Genomic DNA, 22778 nt, shown 5'->3' on the forward strand with positions numbered 1-22778 from the left:
GGATATATTTCGTGTATAATTTAATATACGAAAGCTATCCATACTGTGAAAACTCACTGATAAATTGTCTTTATCTAACTCATCGATGTATAGCTCCCGCTATGCCTACCTTAAAATGTTGAGACAAAACTAAAACAAACAGTTGACACGACCTTCGCGTGAGTCCCTTGATCAGACACAGTCAAGTCAAGTAAAAGTAGACCTATCAGCTGATCAAGCCAGCCCTGGTACTGACCTTAGCTTAGCTCGGGGCAATGTCGACTGCTCGCTTTTTATACCTCTTGTCTTTACTATTTCCAGTTCCTCCTCCTTGAGTTTGTATGAAAATAGAACTGTAATTGATTCAAGCTTAAGCAATTAGAAGATATATATTATTTAGAAAGAAGGTGATGTGTTGCTTAAATTGTAGGCTATTTAAACACGGAAAGTAAATATAAATACGTCTAATAACACTAAAACAAAAATTACACTAAATTTTCTTAGTGTTAGACCTGTTTTTAATTTACTTTAAGTAAATTCAATAGCACGTCGATGCTGATCAAGAAATTATTTAAAGAAACATTGCTAAATGAACTACTCATATAGTGTGCTTTAACGTTTAAGATTGTTATTTTTTTATTGTGATTGTTGTTGTGACAAAAAAGATAATTTACGATATGTTGTCATTTCAGTTTAACTAAATGTTATAATAAAAGATTGGCGTATTCGACAGAAATCAGTAATAATTGTCGTCTTTCCGCTCTGTCGTTTGGGCAAAGTTCTAATATTACTTAAAGTAAGTCTTAAAGGGACCCCTTAGGGCCCTATATTTTCCTTAACTTTCTATTAGTAATCTCCTAATTTAAAAATAAGAATAACTTACACACGATTACAGTGTATTCAATTAATATTTCGATCAAAAACTGACAGTTTAAATTGCATTGATGCATTATATGGATTGATGCACCTCTTCAAGTACGACCGACGAATATCCCGAAAGCTATTTCAGTTAAAATATATTAATATCTTAGTATTTTTTGTACAATGAAAATACATAATGGAATAGGTAAACTGGGCAATGAAGCAGTTTGGAACCTATTAACAAATTTGTTTAACGTGGCCACAGACAAGATGTATGGAGTAAAAGCCTTTTACTCCATGCATCTTGGGCTACAGATGGTTGTTCAATGCGTTACTAGGTAGCAGCACCAGTTAGTCACTGACTATTTAGATGGTATTTTTCAGTTGAAACACAACAGTGATCATAAATTATGTTCCTGAGACTTTGCTGCAAAACATTATTTTCCCTAAAATGGCAATATTACGATAACCTCGTCTAACTAAATCAAAGTTAAATTCAATATTACATTGTAAACTATATGTCTTGGGATTTTCAAAATTTTTTCTTTGTTTCAAACAATGCTATCGGAACATTAAAATTTATAGGAAACCAGCTACAGCTATGCTGTTGACAGTGATTTATATGTTATTTTTGTATTTGTTTTGTAACCACAAACAAATTAGTAATTATTTCCTGAGAACATGGAAATTAAATGGCATTATAATTATGGTCTAACAATACATCACTTATCAATTAAAAAGTAGTATTTATGAGATGACGTTTCTACAAGATTACTACTGCAAATTTGTAGCTTGATACTATTTCCCCAAAATATAATATGGTTTTTAAAGCCATGCTGTATGGCTTTAAAATCTTATACCCTACCCTACATCATGTACCTCTTACATACCTGTTTCCACCATCTAAAAAATTATATAATCCAAAACAATCAAGACAATGCAAGCATTTTTTTTTTCATTTTAAATATAAGATGTTACTGACAATTCGTATTTGTTTTTAACCTTCTCGCTTTTCTGACTTTAAATACGATGATTGACTAATCGATTTATATTCATTCTTGTCATGCGAAAAAACCCATTGGAAAATAAATATGTATTTTTTTAATAGGATTATATTATTTCTCTGAGGTAAATTTCAAATTCCAGGCCACAACAGTAAAGAATTCACTATGTTCAGAAAAGCTACAGCAATTAGCAAAGTACTAAATTATTTTGTTTCTTATAAATCGAGTAATTCGTCTTGTGAAATTCAATATGATTTGTGTTAAATTAAATATCAATCAGAATAATCAAATATCAATGGGTAAATAAATTTAATTAATTTTCTAGTACACATTTTTTTCCGTTGTAATATTTTGACTTTAATACCTTTGTTATTTTTCCACCACAGCTCATATGTATTGAAATTGTGTTAAATTTTATACGTGAAAGATCTATTTTACTTAATCTAAATTTTAAATGTGCCAGTTATATTTCAGTACGAACATAATTTTGGTTATTGGATATACAATATTTTTACATAGCGTAAAACCACACGAAATTGGAGTAAATTAATGTGTGTAATTCCATCGTGTGCAGAAACTCATGGTTGCTAGGTAATGTAAAAAGCTTTTGATATTGTGATTTAAATACTTTTATATCTTAATTCTCAATTCATAATATGCATAAGATTGAGTATGCAGTTTGGTCAAAATCAATAGGCTGACAATAGTTAAATTACCATTTGGATGTTGAGGTTATTTTGTGATTCCAACGCCCTTTAGGTATACCATTCAATTAACGTTGTTAAGATACGAGCCCACGTATGATGATACGTTAGTGTGTATAAGTCGATTAAGATTTAGTTAGTATTCAATTAATAAATTCACACTAATCTATTTACTGGGTAATTTACACACTCCTGTCACAGTTGACGCGGTACTGTGAATCGCTGGTAGAGTGCAGCAGCATACACAAGCCCGGTAGTTTGAAGATTCACCGACAGGTAGCAGTGCAGTTAGTATCTGCAATCTGCGTCCAAATTTTGCTACCTATATATTTATTTTAACTCAATGTACAGGAGTTGTGTGTGTGTACCCTAGTAGTGTGTGTGCCCGCACCCACTCCACGGAGAGAAGAAGAGTTTGTGTTAATTTAGATTGGTTGATTAATTATTAATCGATTGATTGGTTATTAATCTAATGATTGGTTTGATTTTTAAGGCATTTCTTGTGATTTTCCACCGATCAGAATGGTCAAAAAGCGTTGGAAACTCAGTTTTTAAGGATTAAAGACTGTTAATTCATAGAATCTTGGGATTTAATAGCTTTATAACCTATTAATTAGGTTGAGGCTTTCAAATTTAACGTTAGATGATGCAAATTGTATGTTAAAAATAATATTTACGTGGTTTATAGGAAAAATATTTATGGAAAACTTTAAATGCAAATATCTCGAAAACTAAAAGTGATACAGAGATGGGATTTTCACTGAATTCAAGCTAATTTTTACCCACATTTTACTAACCTAATTAAATCCATGCGTCTTTAAGGGTTATTTAGTAATCGACCGCCCGCGTTTAAGTTACTACGGGTTGCGTTCCGCAAACGGCAGGCGATAGACACGATAGTCTTGAAATGTGAGAAGTATTCCAAAGGCTATAAATCATTTTCTATTGTATTTGTGGTCAAACAAGCTATATGAGCCTAGATTTATTAGTAAAATACCTAAAAGTACACATTTTCACTCTAAATTTGTGGTTAAATGACCAAAATATACGTATAATTAGCATTAAAACTACTCAGGTTTATGCTTTTTACAACATTAAAATGCTTTATTACCGATTTTGTTACTTACTAATTCTTGTTCTCACCATAATATTGTTAATAAACAATTCTTTATACAGTTCAATACTTTAAAACCATACATTTATACTTAAAACATTTATAGAAAATTCAATTTTCAATCGACTAAAATTATCCTTTAAAACACGTATACAATCTTCAACCGAATAAAACTCGAGGTTCAAGAGTCTGTATATGGTAAACTGTATGGTATTTGTACTTTACTAATAAACTATTAAGCCAAAAAGTGTTTATGATTTTAGCCATACATATTAAAGTATGTTAATAGATCTACAGCAGCGCGCGGTGACCTTGCGAAATTCCTATGTCAGCGCATTCTATCGATGTTTGGGAAATACCGTAGCGATTTGGCAGGCAGTTGATGTAATACTACACTTTTTGTTCAAATGAAACTTTTAATAATTAGTTTAATACTGATTATAGCCTCTAATGGATATTTAGGAAGACTAACAAAAGGTCTATATTGATCTAGACGAATGCTACGATTGTTATATGAATTTAAAGGATCTTTATTAGGATTCTAACTGTTTTAAGCCAATTGTGAACTAACCAAAGGATAATATAGTACCTTTGAGACTCATTTTTGCCTAAAACAGTAAATATTACGTTAATATACACTTTAAAAGTATACAATCTGTGACTTAAAATAGTCCAACTCGGAGCAAAATAGCCAACCTTAGACTAATAAGGCTTAAAAAGTAAACATTTTTAAAGGCTGAAATATATCTATTATTGTTGAATATAAAGCAATAAACATAATTATGTAGTTTATTTCATCTTAATCCTTTCAATAGCTTTATATTTCAGAAAGTAAAAAGGCGTTTTCACAACGAGTTTAACAGACGATAAATGTCATAATATTGCAAATTATAGTGTTATTTATGATTTTTTAAGGGATTTTAACATCAAATTAGTTAAACTATACTAGTAAATGATTTGAAAACCACATTTGGAGAGCTTATAACTGTATAGTTTAGCCAGAAAATGGAAAAAATCGATTATGACAAAGACAGTTCAAAAAACACTACAGGCTTATTCCTTTATTTATTTCTCTATAAAAGTAAATTATGACTTTATTTTTGTATATTTCACTGCTTAAGCACCTATTACATGGTATGTAGTGAAGTCTAAGTAATTTAAATGAACAGTTTATCGTAAATTTAAGTATTACCAGTGGTTGCAAATCAGCAAGTAAAACGATTCAAAACGTAAGACTCATAGCCTAATCTTGACTTTCTAGTCATTTTAACCAATTTCATAATCACTTAATGATGAATTAGACTGTAGAATATAATAAAAGTACTCATTAAAGGCTTAGTACCAGGGAAATAAGCTCATATTACAACTAAAAGTGGAATTACAGCCATTATATCAAGCAAATAAGCACATAAATCCAGAAAAAATCGCTAAAAAATCACAAAAAAATAAAAAACCAATCAATCGATTACTAATTAATCAACCAATCTAAATTAACAAATGAAACAAACTATTACATATTACACATTACTGAACCAGAATGATTTGACATGCTTGAGTTTTTACTTGGACACATTTCATGTAAAAATTATCCAATTATTTCCTTTAAGTTGGATCCCCTTCCTAGGATAATTTATATTGATAAAAGTGTATTATCTTATTTAATTGTATACAGGTTTAAAGTTTAACTTGTTTTATAATATTTATCTTAGCTCCTAAAATTAAACCAAAGGCGATAGTGGAAATTTTAAGCGTTCAAATATATTAAGGTATTTAATAAGAAATGTAATCGGTGTTTTTACTAGTAATTAGTAGATTGGTTTCATCGTAGGTTTTTTCCGTAACAAATTGATTCTCTTTAAATATGAGAAAAGATATCCAGTTTCTTAACCAATACGTTTACATACAGTATATGAATGAACTTTAACATTGACATTCAAATGAAACAATATTTTTATATTTTTTATTTGATAAATTAATAAATACATTTATTGAACAATGAGTATTTTGCGAGGGAGATGTCGAGAAGTTTCATTTTTAGTATCATGGTTTTAAGCGAAGCATAGCCAAACTGAATTAAGTAAGTAGCTTATTCCTTATTTAAATACTATTATCTACTTATCGTTAAATCTATAATTTTTCAAAATTTAATTATTTATATTAAAATATAGTATAAATAAATAAATAGAGAGTCATTGGTTCAATATTTGATTTAATACTTCAAATGATATTAGCAATCAAAATTTTTTTGTGACTTATAGCATTTTAAATATTTTTTTCATATTTACTCATAAAATCATGCAAGATAAGGAGAACTTGTCTCTTTCTTAGAAATTTTGACATATCGAAAAGTTAATGTCTAAATTTTAAAAAATCTAATAAATATCATCAAAAGCTCAGATACATTTTTCAGGAGTTTTTTCAACACTTTTTAGTGTCTACTTCATTCTGTTAAGAATAATAGAAAACTCAATTGTAGATAAACCCGTATGAATAAGACTATGAATATGACAAATATTGAACTAACCTAATCATTTACACTTTCAATCATTATTTGGTGTTATCGATGTTTGTTGTTAAGTACTGAGTAGGGACTAATCCTGCGTTTAAGAGACGCCATTTGCTCATCTAGTAATAACCATGTTACTTCTAAAACCATTTGTTAAGGTTAAACTATATTGTGTTAAAGAGACTATATTTATGCCCGTAATTGAAGAGTAAGATTCAATTCTAAACAGAAAATTTCTATTCCTGGATTTTAAAGAACTGAAATGTCCATATGATTAGATTTTCCACAGAATTTCTATATATCCTCCTATTCCTCCTCCTTCTCCATAAGATTTACTTTACAATAAAAAAGTGTTCATCGCATTTCCCTTATAGTTAGTTTTGTTTTGTAGATCTTGTATTGCATTAATTGATGTAGTGCATTAATGATAAATTTTAAATATTTCCACAACTGAAATCATCAATACAAACCAACCTACTTGATTTCCTAATCCTAATCTCAAGACAATTTTTTTATTTACAATATTTAGTCTATATCTTGAACTTTCTCCACTTTCTTCATCAAAATGTTGCGACCATTTGAATTTGTATTTTTTTTGTTTTAGTTACACAAACTCTTAAATTGTAACCAGGAACCCACCTACGTGACAACGTTTTAGTACATTTTTTATCAAAGTATTTAATGTATAAGGAAATTATAATTATTTACTGTACAAATTTTAGCATACAGTAACAAATCAAATCCACGCAAAACAGCTAAACGTAGTAATAACAATTTGTATATATTGCAGGTTGGGATTTTTATTATATAAACGAATGGCCCTAAAATATTTTCTGGGAGGCATTTATCGCTTGCTCTTGTAAACGTCTTATTGGCAAATATCGTGTTAGCGTCGTTATAATTTTAACAAAAATACTCTTAAATTACAAAATTTTTTGTTGAATTCATATAATAAACACTATCTTTAACCAAAATAAGTCAAAATTAACCCACAACCCGTTTCATTTCAGCATGGTCAGTTACACCATAAATCATATCAATTTTGATGATTTACTAACCGTATCTATTGTATATTAGCATTTCTCATCTGTAGAACAGGGCAGTTTGGTAGCCCTGTTATGTTCAGCTGTTATGTTGGCAGTGATCACCTGTTAGCTAGTAATCATCAGCTGATGATAAACGCTCCCCTCGCTGCAGCTGACCACTCCACTGACCACACGAACTAACCTTTACCGCACACGACACGCACTTTCGGCTTTCACTAATTCTTATTTATAGCCTCTTTGACTCTGTTGTAGTGGCTGATGGAGTAATGCTATCAATGATTTGGCGGTATGGCATTTTGATCCATTATAGGTCGACCTTTTTCTACAGCTTGGTCCATTACAAATCTATGTTGTTGAGTTATACTTTATCAGTAGTGGTTGCTTTTGTTTATTGTTGCCTTTAAAATACCTGGTTTACCCAAATATGTAATAAATTTAATTTAAGTGTTTGCTAAACCATTTTCTACATTGTAGTAGGTAGTTATTAAAAACACAAACTAAGCCATGAAAACATTAATATCTTTTTCGCCACACACCACACTACATTTTTTCAATAGACTGTTCACGAATGAAATTAGTCCAGAAAACAGCGTTTTGCCGCTTGCTTAATCAAATAGGATTTCATTACGTGCTACTGTACTGTAATTAATTTTTACTAGCTGATTGTAATTGGTAATAATTCAACAAATCAATAAACGAAAACATAGCCTATCTTAGAAGTTAAGAGTAGTAAGTTATTGTTAATTCCTTTAGTAAGTGGGATATACAGGGTGAGTTTCTACTGACCGTGTTAACTTCGCCAGTGGGTTCTACTCACTAAAAGGAACAAAAAAGTTCCTATAAACCCATGTCCGATTTTTAACCTTTTGGCTGTAATAGGGGATTTTGTGTTTTTCTTATTTTATTAGACTTTGCTCCACAATTTATGTAATAAAAACTTAATCAATTACTTTAGAGAGTCGTAGTTAAAATCATTGGAAAGAACATTAAATTTGCTATAAATCAACGGTTTCATTCAACAATTATACAACAATTATATTACATAGTCCATGTTATATCCAAAAAAAAAAAAAAATGTCATTAAATTAATTAATTACGATAACTTTCATGAGCCTCCTTTGATACATAAACCTGCATTTATGCAATGTTGAAATGCATAAAAAACTTGGCATTTTAATTATCTTTCAAATGATATGCTATTCAATACTATTATTGATATAAACCAGTGAGAAATTACTAATAAACTACAATAAAACACGGTTTACGGATTTTGTTTTTGCACAGTTTTACTGTTAATAATAATTACTGTATTCATCATGTTGGCATAATCTTGATTGGTAAAAGGCTCCATATTTTAATAAATGTTGAAAAACTCTTAATTGACTTGGAAATATAAAGTTAAAACAGCAAATTACTCAACAAGGTATGTTCAACCAGCTGAGTTATCTAGCTATAGATGACAAATCAATAAAAGCTGACTTAATCAAGCACAAGGTAAAACTAATTACACAGAATTTAAGAATCAAACACACTACATCTTTGAAAATGTGAAAAACCTTGAGTTTATACATTTTATTAATTCAGATAATTTTAATAAATATTTAAAAGTTAAAATAATGTACACATTTTATCAGATAGTTCAATAAAATACATCATGGAGTATACAGTAATTATTATTAACAGTAAAACTGTGCAAAAACAAAATCTGTAAACCGTGTTTTATTGTAGTTTATTAGTAATTTCTCACTGGTTCATATCAATAATAGTATTGAATAGCATATCATTTGAAAGATTATTAAAATGCCAAGTTTTTTATGCATTTCAACATTGCATAAATGCAGGTTTATATATCAAAGGAGGCCCATGAAAATTATCGTAATTAATTAATTTAATGACATTTTTACTTTATTTTGGTTATAACGTGGACTATGTAATGGTATAATTGTTGAATGAAATCTTTGATTTATAGCAAATTTAATGTTCTTTCCAATGATTTTAACTATAACTCTCTAAAGTAATTGGTTAAGTTTTTATTACATAAATTGTGGAGCAAAGTCTAATAAAATAAGAAAAACACAAAATCCCCCAAAACAGCCAAACGGTCGAAAATCGGACATGGGTTTGTTTATAGGAACTTTTTTGTTCCTTTTAGTGAGTAGAACCCACTGGCGAAGTTAACACGGTCAGTAGAAACTCACCCTGTATAACGGATTTGTAGGATTTTCTAAGTTAGTTTTTTTACTATTCATATTCCACATGTGAATATGTCGGTCTTAGTCACTAACAAGACTACAAAATCGCACCACTCATCCTACACTCATCTCCATTCATACTTGGCTTAAAATACCTACTTTATATGGTCACCATTTGAATGAAAAGTATTAAAGTATTAAATTTTAGAGTAGTAGGGCGAAAAAAAATCGTACATTACCCGTCCAAAATGTGTTTACCGGATTAGTAACGTAATATAGTATTGTAGCAATTTGACAAGTTTCATGATACAGCTTTGCGTATAAATTAGGTACTGTAAGAGTCCAGTATTATATTTCGCTGGTTTGAGACCAATCGCATCTGGACCATCACTGCAATCACATCTCTGCATGTGGCGTATGTCTTATCTCAGCGCACATATCCAAAACAGCAATAACTCATCTAAGGAAGTCTAATACCAGTAAGTTCGCTCTCAAGAAGCTGTCGATTGCTCCCACAAATGTCAAACAAGTCGCCCGCGGCATACTGCTCTACTTACTGCTCTTCTCGTTACCTAACACGTGATAAATCAGCTGAGGCGATTGTTTCGTGTCAAAATGGAACAGCTGATAACCGCTTGTTAAGGGTGACAGACTAATCAGCTGATCCAACAATGTGATTGGGTCAAAGTAGCTTCATTTTATTGTTAGGTAATCTGTCGGCGATGCACCCTTTATGCAGATTATGGTCGTTACATGAATATTACAACAGAAACTGTATGGATCATAAACATAAAGACATAAGCAATGACGTCACTGGCGCGTAAGTTTATACTAATAGTGGTACATTTTTGACAGGTTTAATTAAGTATTGATAAAAACATGTTTACTTATGTGCCAGTGACGTTATTTGTTTATGTTTATTTTCATAACGTTTATTTTCTAATACTCGTGGGACGTTATGTTTAATATTTAGTATATTTTTTATCTTAGGGATTTTTAGTAATCTGTTGTTGATTTAGAACTTTTATACAGAGGCATTTTTTAATCCAACAATATTATTTTTCAATACAAATTTTAAATTTTATAATCAAGTCTTATTATCAAACATATTATTTTGTTGGGTTTTGGAAACTTTGGTATGCACATGCATATTTAGCTTATAACCATTGTTTATGTGGGCAGCCATAATCACCAGTTATTTTGCATTTATTGGAAAAATCTAGCTTTTGTCTTTGATTTTAAGGTTTAGTTTTTAGAAAATAAAAAACTGAGTAAATATAGAAATTACTTTAAATAAGGAAGTGTTAGTCTTGCTTTAAATTTCAAATGGGAGATATGTTTCCAGCCAGTCTATGAGCTAGTATAGGGTTGTACTTCAGGCCCAAGTTTAATTCCTGTCAAACACCAATAGCACTTGCTGTGTGGTTGAGCTATGATACTTTGGTTAAAAGCTTTACTTTACACAGTAAATCCACATAAATATTACATCAGGTCTCTAGGGCACTACCTGTACTTGAGTTCCCCTGTACTAAAATCTATAGAAAATTTTTATTCTTCTGAAAGTTCGTGTTCAGTTTTAATTTTTTTTTTTTTCAACACAGCCCTGGAAAATTCTCAGGCCCCTATATGGTTTTTAAGCTTTTGAACATGTTTCATGTGTCAGCCACTTGTATCCTTCAGATTACAATAGCTGTGATAGAAATTAATTTTATCAAATATTAATTCTCAAACTCTCTAGATCTCAAAAATAGTATTAACAACCTTTAAAGATTCTAAATGCCCCTTTCGTAACACATTATTAAGTGCCATGCGACTTATAGCGGTGTTTCTACCTAGTAGTATTGCACAAGTTGCTCATACGATATGTACACGTATAATGAATGCACTATACGAGCGTGCGAACTTAAGACATTCATAACACCGTAATCATATAGATGTAAGCTGGTTAAGTTTACTGGTTCACTGTGTACTAGACAGTAATAGCCAATGTACTTAGCATTTCAAATCGAACTAGTTTATGCAATTGTATCATATTGCTTTCCCTGTTATTATTCCATATTCATTACATTAACTTGTCACATTTACTTGGTTAACAACGGTTCTTACCATGGAAATAATTCTATAAATTGTGTTATTTATGAATAAATAACGGGGTATAAAAGAATTGAGAAAAGTTTATTTATTGTGGAAGACATTTTCCAAGCACTTTGTGTTTTGCTAAAAATTGAGATTTTTAAAATTAATAATACCATTTAGTTTTTGTAGTGGCTCAAAATGTTTATAGAAATATATTACAAGCATTCTTCAATGTAACATACATTGTAAATAGAAATACCCCCGCCGTAGCAAAGCCTCAAATAAAGCAGGTTTTAAGCAGCTTTTAAGTTGACATTGAAACAGGTCCACATTATCATTTTTTTCTATCTCATCCCAAACCGAATTATGTATCTCTTTAAACCAGTTGGTATCATTTTGGATTTTTGTGTGGATCTATTTTCAATGGCACTATATTTTCTCTTTGAAATAACGGTTCAGATGAAAAGGGTATAATTGTTTATTTTTAATTTATCAACGTAATAAAAATCTTACTCTTATTTTAACCCAAAAAGAAGTTAGCGTTACTTAACCTTTTCACTCAGTTAAAATACTTATACTTTTAGAAATTCCGCACCAAAATGTATTAAATCGAATAACACACGAAAAGGTGTACCAATGATAATAGTTTCAAGACTGCCAATTTAAATTTGTGGTCTCACCAGTTTCTTATACATATATGTATAAATCTATATATATATATATATATATATATATATATATATAAGGCAAAGCCCTCACTGACTGACTCACTCACTCACTCATCACTAATTCTCCCACTTCCCATTTACCTAGGAGGCTGAAATTTGGTACACTGATTCTTTAGGCATTAAATAGGAAAACTAAGTTGTTTTTATTCTGATCGGACTCTCGGGCTCCGCCCCAGTGGCTCTGGAGTTTCCCATGTTAACCTTATGAGTACTCATATTTAAATTGAATTAATGAATTTTAACAGATGTTTCAATTAAACAAGTTGGTTCTGTTCTATGATGTTCACTAGCATTTAAGTTACAAGGATTACCAACAGGGTGCAGTACTATTATTTTTTTTTAGTTTATGACAACATCTAATCTGCAACCAAAAGATGAGTGAGCGTAGCGAACGAACTTCAACCTGGAGGCGAGTTAGCGTAGCGAACGAGCTCCAACCTAAAGGTGAGTGAGCGTATCGAACGAACTTCAACCAGGACGTGATTGAGCCATGCGAACGAGCTTGCTTATGAAGTTAAACGGGGCAAAGCCCGTGGGTACAGCTAGTTATGTATACATACGGGTAGTCTGCTTAATATTTATTTCTGTGCAGGGAAATTCATTATTCAAAGTATATAAATTGTTTACTAAAAATTTAACGTTACAGTATAACCAAAGGCAACAAGTTTGGCCTTCTTGCTGAAAACGTTGTAGATGTCTGAGAACTTTAAATTATTCAATGATTTTCTCTTTACATATGTAGTAAAATGTGTGTTGTTCTGAGTAGATGGTACGCTAAAATATTTTAGGACTGCTTGAAAAGTGTCAAATTGATTGGGATATTTTAGTTTGTTTACTTTTGCAGTACACGCAGTACTACTATTTGAGAGTTCCATAGATTTCGTGTGCACCTGCTTAGGAAACCATTTACAGCGAATTGTAAAGCTTTATACCATAGACAAACCATAGACAAAAAAACCATAGACAAAAAAAAAGTAAATATTACATTCCAGCACTTGTCTGCGGTTTAACTTAACAAAGCTCGGCCTCGAAATTTAAAAGCCTTACCAACATATACAGTACAGATACATGCAATTACATGTGCTAGGATACTCCACATTACATCAGCAGCGCTAGCACTATATCTTCCCCGCACTGACATTTCGGCGCGATTTTACTCGGCCTTCAGTCGTACAACGTTTGGGCTGTACTCTAATTAATTCCCGGGAACATCCAGAAGTCCTTGCGTCACCGAGAAATGTCACCAGCTGCCCCAATGTGTCTCTTGATCGTTCTAAATTATCTCAAACGAGAAAACAAATAAAAAAACCACAAAGAGCAAATTTTATCACAATCTCTTTCATCGAGGTGATGTTACGCAAACCAAACTCTGCGGTCATGCATTAGTTGTGCCAAAGAGTTTCTTAATTGCGCCAAGCGCTTAAAGGGTCCCACAAAATGTTCCTTAGCTGCGCCAATCCCAAGCCAGGTAGGGGTGAGTTTCCGGCAGAAGAAATAACCTAATTTACGTGTCATCCTGACCTAACCTAACCTAACCTATCCTTACCTAACCTAACTTAACCTAACCTAACCTTATTGTATATTAAACACCAAATTTAATAACAGTTATTTATTAACAAGTTTAACAAGGATTCATAATGTAAAGATGTAGTAACTCTAACTGAAGTCTTATTCTGTTTTTTTTTTCATTCATAAAGAGCATTTAACTTAATATTATCAGCTGATTGTATGTACAGGATATAATAATCTTCCCTGGAAAAGAATCAGCTTATTGCCTCTTCAGTATTCTCTGAGATCTTCTTATTACAGATGATGGATAAAAATTCTTTGTCCTGTGTGATGCTTGAGGAGAGTCATTTGGTTTGTTTACCACTTGTGCATGTTTCTGTGACTCAGACTCTGAGGCTTCATCGGACTGTTCATTTGAAGATACTAGTGTAGAGCGCATTTGATCAACATGGCATTTAACCATTAAACCTTCAACTTCAACTTCATAATGGCAGTTTCCTAAGATTTTGACCACCTTACCAAATTTCCATTTAGGATGATTACTTCTGTAGTCTCGAACTTGAACGTTATCGCCGGTGCTAAAACATCTCAAGGCACCAACGCCTTCTGTGTCAGAGATCCTTTTCGCCTTTAGCAGATCAATTCTCGTACGTATACTCCGTTTGAACATCATCTCCGCAGGGCTTCTTCCTGTGCTTATGTTCATAACTTTACGGGTTTGTAGAAGGAATCTACATAGGTTTGTATGGATGTCTCCAGATTCTTCAGCCATTGCACTTAGTTTCCTTTTTAGAGTTTGTACATAACGTTCCCCTTGTCCATTTGAAGCTGGGTGATATGGTGCCATCAGTTTATGTTGAATACCATTGGATTCCATAAAATGTTTAAATTCATGTGAAATGAACGCAGGACCATTATCACTAACAATTGTACTTGGAATGCCGAATCTTGCAAACATTTCTCTTAAGATTCTTATAGTAGAGAAACTAGATATGCTTTTTGTTTCCTTTACTTCCAACCACTTTGTATATGAATCTACTGCTATGAGAAAGTATGTACCTCTGAATGGTCCTGCATGATCTATGTGCACCCTTTCCCAAGGAATATTGGAGTTTGGCCATGGTTCATGGTACTTTGGAGGAACGTTTTTATTCAATGCACATGGTTTACATGAATTTACATAGTTTTCTATATCAGAATTCACTGTAGGCCACCAACAATACTGCCTGGCTAGCTCTTTCATTTTTTTTTATGCCTGTGTGAGCTTCATTGTAGCTCTTCAGTGATAGTGAAAGAATTACTTGTACCATCTAATTCTTCATTTTCACTGGAATAATCTTTTTCCGTAGAGTCCATTTGTTTTTGAAATGCCTTACCTTTGTTCATTTTACTCGCCTTCAAACAAACAGCAGCAGTATGACCCTTACCATTGCATGTAAAACAAGTGGCATTGCGTAGCTTGCATTCATTTGCTTTATGGTTAGATTTACCACACCTAAAACACTTGCCTTTCAAATCATCTATTGATACAAAGCTGTCGGATTTTGATTGTTTTTTTATGGTTTTACTAATTTTATTTACAATAGCTGGTGATGACATTTCATTGTTACCTTGTTTCGATATCTCGAAAGATAAGGCTAACTCATACGCCCTTTGTAAAGTCAATGAATCTTCTTGTAGAAGCCTCTCTCTTATCTCTTTGCTGTACAAACCTCTAATGAACTGGGTGCGTAAGTGGGTGTCAATCGTACTGGATTTGCATTTTGTACAGGAAAAATTACAGTGTAGAGTCATGCTACGAAGTTCTTTCATGTATGTGGAAATAGATTCACCCGATTGTTGTGAACGCGTGTAAAACTTATGTTGTTCAGCAACTTCATTTGGAGTTGGACAAAGGTAATCTTTGAGTAGCTTGAGCAGTTCATTATACGATTTAGTATGTGGTAAGTCTGGGGCGCATAAATCATTTAAGAGTTGAAAATTCTTTGGACTGAGGCAGCTAATTAACACCTGCACGCGTGTTTTGTCATCATCATCTCCCCCTAATCCATTCAATTCAAGATAGTTAGTGAGCCTAAGTAAGTAGGTTGTAAATGTTTCATTACCTTCATCATAAGGTTCCAACTTTTGAAGTGGGGGACGAATCTTTTGTTCCTTTTCTTCACTAAACTTCTCTTGTAGAAATAACAGTAATGCTTGATTTATTTCTCTTTGACTCGTCGCCATTATTGTATATTAAACACCAAATTTAATAACAGTTATTTATTAACAAGTTTAACAAGGATTCATAATGTAAAGATGTAGTAACTCTAACTGAAGTCTTATTCTGTTTTTTTTTTCATTCATAATAAACAAAGAGCATTTAATTTAATATTATCAGCTGATTGTATGTACAGGATATAATAAACCTAACGTACTTAACAGTCAAAGAGGGCCGTAGAGCCCGTTAACCGTAGAGTTAAACAGTCAAAGAGGGCCTCCACTTGCGGATCTGTAAAAAAGCTTATCTGGTAGCTCCTTGGGATAGTTGGCGCGATTCGTACCCAACTCCCTGCCTCAGGTCTGTGGGCGCAATTAATACCAGCCCAACTATGTTGTCTAACACAATACAATCCTATGCAGGGTTGTCGTAAAAGTTGCATAATTTCAACCGGTATTTCACAGACTTACATTCGTGTGAACCACGGTTTCTTCAAATTCCTTCAATTTCCCTAATTTTATGTTTTAGTAATTATGGTGTGAGCCAGATAGGGCAGAAAGGGGCAAAATGTGTAGTAATTGCTATGAATTAATTGCTGTTGTACATCAAACTATTCATTACCATTGTTACCCTTCCTTTTCCTGCAATTAATCATAATTGGTGAAGGATTTGGAATGCACAGTAAAATTAGATGTTTTTTCGTAATCTATAAACTACATGAACATAATCCAAAAAAACTTTACTGTAATTAATTTGTATAACGAATGCATATTTATACGATTTATAATATGTAAATATCATAACAAAATTTATATAAGAAACCGTATAGTGATAGCTATCAGATAGTCGGTAAAACTTGTTACTTATGTATGTAAAAGAAAAATGTTTTGTTAAATAAAATCATTGAACGTAAATTTAAATCTTAATAATTCAAAACAGTTTCACAATAAGCAATTTAATAATATTCAATGTAAGCGATTGCTTCAGTTCGTCCCACATCCTCATCATAATCTTGATCAAACGAACGGTTCCTAAGTTACAAAGTTTAAAGATGTTCCTTTTTTATACGTTTAAATGTGTATAATAATTTGACATCATCTCAATGGAAGCTAATTATTATCGACTGTGTTTTTGTGTTTCCAAAGCTAAATTCATTCCTCATAAATTAAGTCGTCCTTAAAAAAATCTTAAGAGTATTAAGATATCTATATATTGTCTTACTAATATTATAAATGTGAAAGTTTGTGTGTTTGTTTGTTTGCTTGTTTGTGTGTTTGTTTGTTTGTGTGTTTGAAGTTCAATCACGCATAAACCACTGGACGGATTGGGCTGAAATTTGGCATGATGATAGCTTACATTCCCGATTAACATATAGGCATATTCTTATCTCAAAAATCCTTTCGGGCTCCGCCCCAGTGGCTCTGTAATTCCCCATGTTAACCTTATGAGTATTAATATTTAAAGGGAATTAAATAATTTAGTCAGCTATGGTAATTTATGGTAGATGTGTAATACCGTAATACTATAGAATACTGTAAATTTAAAAAAAACAAATGTTATCAAACTGTGTCCTCCCTTATTGCAAACGCAAAGCTTGAGTATAACTGCAATAAGCATGTTATACTTATATTCCAACCCCGTAGGCTACGAAGGACGGGTACCTACTCTGCTAGTTCCTCATAAATTAAGTCGTCCTTTAAAAAATCCTTAAGAGTATAAAGATATGTATATATTGCATCATTGGAACCATTAACTAGAACATGGTTATGATGAGGACCGCTCTTGTTTAAAGTTTGATTTCCTTTGAAGTAGTTTTGTGTAGACATCATACAAAGCAATTTTCAAAGCGTTAAATTACTAATCAAAAATGCACGAATTTGCAAAAGTATTAATTTCTTAACAATACGTTGCATGTACTGAAAATTTTCTAGTACAAGATAAACTTTAACTCTAGGTTTTGGTATAAATGCGCCAAGAGGAAGTGACTTGTACGGTCTCAGTCCTGCGCTGACCTACAACACGGCTCGCGGACTGTAAGGGGCTTCTCCGGACGAAAGGGAAGGCGGTTCGCACGGACGTTGGTCGTTCCGGGCGAAAGTAACCCTCGACCTTGGACATTGGATATTTGGGCCGACATCCTATATACGTGACGTAACACATGAGCCGGTGTGGTGTGACGGTGACGTTGGCGTGACAGGTGGCAGGTCATGGCACTCGGGTCTTGACTATAGCTTGGTCTAGGGGAAGTTCTACAGTGTGGAGCTTCGTATCGAGACACACAGCTAGTTTTTTTTTAACTACGCTTTAGCCGAGGACTTTTTTCACACTACTTCAGGCTATGCCTAGAGTTTATATTGGGCATTATCACTTCAATAAAATCCATTGGTAATTGGAAGTCACTTCTGCAAACGTCAAGTGCTGCATTTTTGCACTGAAAGTCTAGAGAGGCCGGGAGACGGACAACGGCCCAGTGTGGTATCGTACTGCGTCCTTTTTCATGCATAATACTTTTAAAAAATAACCCAAAAGTGAGTTTTGAAAATGTTTTTAATATTTTGTTCGAACTCATTTGTAAACTAATTTAATTTGCTATCGACACTCCTGCAGACTTAACGTTTCATTACAGCAAGTTTATTCAGATTCAATAGAATTATTTTATTATGTAATACAAAGGTAATACTAAGTAACAAGATGGGTAACCATACAACCAGTCTTTTGTTCACTACTTGTACATTAGATCGTCATTGGCCTTGGGTTGGGAAAGGTCAGAAGAAGGCGGGGTGTCGAAATGTGGTGATGTTCGATAGTAACGATCCATCAGACGTAATTGCTGATTGAGTTGATTAAATTTATTTTGCAATTTTGTAGGCAATAAATTAATTGATAACAAATAGTTGTGCGTGGTTCAAGACATAGTAACCCTAGGGTGGTTTAATTTACAATGTAGAAAACTTACTCAGATTGTGTTTTTCACCAATAAGAATATATATTATTATAAATTTATAGGCACATTAGTTTTCCCTGTTGACTATTATTACCACAAAGAAGTTTGGTTGATGTTACTATCTTACTTATCTGTGTTTTTACATCATATTGGAGTAAAACATTCTTAAGGATCTATAGCCTTGTTAAATTATCCTTGGAAGTTTTGTTCACATCTCACCTCGTTAGTGCAATAAATGCATTAAAAATTGACAACCATGACTTCATTAAATAATGTCTTTCTGAGGTAGAAATGGCTCAGCACGTTATTTTCCCCTGCTTTCCTGGACTCCTTGGCTGAAGTAGACAGAAAGTATTTGAACGCTGCACGCTATAGTTGAATCAAGTAAACTGTGTTTAGCTGTCTGAAAGGTAATAATGGGATAACTTTTCTGAAGTGACTATATAGTCAAATGCGCTACTAATATGTGTATTTCTTGCTATTAAACATCTTTATGAAATGAAGACTATATTACCTAAAAATAATTGATTCTGTACCCCAGATCCCATAATATTCCGCTGGGATTTCACTTAACGTTGCTTGCTCACTTAAGTTCATTTCCATATGTAACAATACCCTGGTTTTGGCAGTTTCCTTAAAGATGCCGTTGGCGTCAAAAAGTAGAAAATAAATATTTCAAAAGATATTTTTATTTCTTGTTGTTTGTTCATGATAACATAATCTAGTTTGAATTAAATTTATTATTCTACAAGAACCAACGTATTTTCCATCATGTATACACCACTGAGAAGCTCAACGAGCTCGTTGAGACCTTCACCTTAAGGAGGCTTAGCTGACATCAGCGGTGTCATATGATAAAAAATAACGACCAAGACGTTACCCGATAACGACTCTAGTGATAACGGCGTGGTTGTCGGTCGTTACTTACACCCAGTCAACCAACAACTGCCGTTTTCCTACCTACGCCGAGCGGCTTCCTCATGAACTGAAAATATCAACGCAATATTTATCGTAACCTTTGCCAAACGTCTGTTCTTCCTTGCACTTCAGATTGTATGATTCATGAATTCAGTAAAAGAGACGTATGTGATATTAAATTTTGGTCACACTTTTTTGTTGCTTTTCGACGTGTGATGTCCATACATTGTAACCTAAACCCTATTCATTTACTAGAGCTGTTTTGTATCACAACATTGTGTATGCATTTCATTTTAGTAAAAAAAAAATAATTTTACTATTTAGATGTTTACCATAGTCAAGCTAAATATAAAAGACTTCAAATTCTACCTAAACCTTAAATTTGATCTTTTAGCTCTTAATATTTTTCCTTGGGAAAGTTAGTATCATATTTAGCATTTATTATTTACAGATTGCTAGAAACTGATTTTAGGCTAAAATGTTTTGAGCGTTTGCGAATAATATTGTAAAAAAAACGTATTATACTAAAATACTTTTCACTAATTGATTTTCATTACTTTGCAGTAACTTATATTTTATAATCACCAGTTCCTACATAAGACCCCAAGTACGATTTTCACTTTAAAGATGAAGATACATTAGAGAGCTTAATCATTCCTGTATGATTTTGGCAATGAGTTAATTGTTTGACAGACTCAATCTCAGCGCCACAAATCAAACTTGGACGAAATACCACGCGGCTAAACGAACCCTCTAATGACTAAAGGAATGGGTTTGGTTACCGAGCTATCCATCACAGAAGCAGCGTTGATGTGGGGTGGCCTAGTCTGCAAAGGTAAAGGCTAGGGATGAGAAATCAGGTGGAACTTACTACTAACACTAATTGCAAGCCTACTTGAAAATATCACTTCAGATAGATCGAGGATTTGTGAGTTTCTTTGTTGTGTTCCCTCCACTGAGTGAATGTAGAATACTAAGAGCGTTGTTGTTTTGACCTTATGTTCTTTGAAATCATCCGTTCAATTGTTCAGGGTTTATTAAAATTATTAACACAACTGCTTTTAAAATACAAAAACGCAATATCCCCATGATTACCTTGTAAAATATTTATTCTGTAATCTGAGATTTAGGAACTTGTTCTTAAGATTTATAAGAAGGATACAATTTCAGGGAAAATGAAAAATATCACTGTATTACTTAAATCAAGTGTTAAACACGTCTATGACATAAACTTGGCACTTATGAAATTTATGACTTGAACTAATTATGAAACCCTCATTAATCTCACGTTAACCACTGTGCCTTGAGACGGATCATTCGTTACTATTTTCATTCGCCCTTTATTCGTTACTATTTTTTTAAGTAATGACTACCGAGGAAACCAAGGAATTTGTATGGTCCAGGTTCTGTTTTTAAAAAAGGAAAATATTTTCCTTTTTATTGAACTATTAAAACAGAGAAGGATGAATGATGTTTTTTCATGAAGTAAATAGGCACTACATTAATTAATTTTTAAAAACGCTAAAATAGTAACTCCTCAGCAAATACCCGTGAAGGGAAAACTATTAACGTGGACATCATGGCAAAACCAAGGTACTGGTTTGCATCCACTATTTCTTTACAAATTTGTTGAAATTTACATAGTTATATAGACCATTTATGAGTACCTAGGCACGATGATTAGAAAAAAATGCTATTATTTTTATGAAATAATAATAAAAAATTAAAAAAAAAAACTACATCTGGCAGCCAAATTCGACCCTGACTAGGGAAGTTTTTATGCCGTCAAACTCAACTTTTGTGTTTTTTACTGACTATCTTATGTATTTTACTATTTTAAACTGAATAACAATATATTTAGAATACTTAATTATTATTCTATGTTCATTAGTCAATGAGAGATTTAATGTGCAAAACATTGTCTTTCATTTTATCCTTATGAAGAAAGAAATAATAAATGTGTATTGCTTATTTATAAACACAGTTATAGTAATGTATATTACTTTTTTATGTTAGGTCTTTAAAATGTTAATATAAAAGCCAAGCAAGCTTTAGGCTTGATTTAAGACTGTGTGTAATCTTTTTAATATAATCAACCTGTTTGGGTAACATAACAACATCGGTTCAGCTAAGATTTCGCTTAGTATAGAGGTTCGTTGCATCGGAATATGTTTATTTAAAAGTTCGAGTAACTCCAAACATCTAAAATAGGGAAATGTCTACTTTCGCATGTTTAATTGTTCCGATAGCTCTAACTCCACATTATTGTATCGCATTTATTTCGATCATTTACAAGTTTAGACCGTTTACTACACACGAATGCTTAGTTATTGGAAGCTTAGCCGAAATCCTTGGAATCTGCAGTTTAAGAGTTTTGCAAAAACATGAACTCTAAACAGACCACCCTCAACCTTAACATTTGATTAAAGTTTTATTACTGTCCACGCCTGGTATGGAAACTGATTTGCATTTGACTTGATTCCAATTCAGAAGTTGACTTTGCTATGGGATATGAATATTTCATTTAAATTAAAAAATTTCGTATCTATCCATATAATATTTTTCAATCTGTTGGGTTCAGATGAAATAAACAAAATAACATGTAATTTTATCTTCTCTACAGGTTATTAATAAGCCCTTTTAAGTTTACGTTTCATTACATTCTAAATTAAAAAGGTTCTATTTTAAATTTAATACAAATTATTTATACAAATATTAGTTACGTATCAGAATCATACATCACATAAGTTAAGTAAATTAGGCTTTGCCAATTAACTTATAAATCCAATAAGTGGGGGAGCCAGGATTATCATTGAAGCTTAATTTAAGTAATAGGCTAATATGTAATAGTTTTAATCATAAATATAAAAATCCCAAAAGGTCGTATTTTAAGCCTGATATAGAATTTATTTATAGTGAACACAATTTTTTCAATAAATAAGAGAGAATGTTATTCTTACCCTTTGAACTCTATTACACAGTTTTGTCTGTCGACGA

The 22778-nt window shown here is 32.2% G+C and overlaps 1 protein-coding gene across 1 annotated transcript in view; it reads left to right on the plus strand.

Annotated features, from left to right (window-relative positions):
- The window catches only part of LOC128991335 (neurobeachin-like protein 1), a 423043-nt gene that overhangs the window by 338048 nt on the left and 62217 nt on the right, over positions 1-22778 (plus strand). The gene's annotated exons all lie outside the window — the stretch shown is intronic.

The sequence above is a fragment of the Macrosteles quadrilineatus genome, unplaced genomic scaffold (genome assembly GCF_028750875.1).
Source record: "Macrosteles quadrilineatus isolate MER2022 unplaced genomic scaffold, UCM_ALF_1.0 Scaffold_4__1_contigs__length_99947679, whole genome shotgun sequence".
Taxonomy (NCBI): Eukaryota; Metazoa; Arthropoda; class Insecta; order Hemiptera; family Cicadellidae; genus Macrosteles; species Macrosteles quadrilineatus.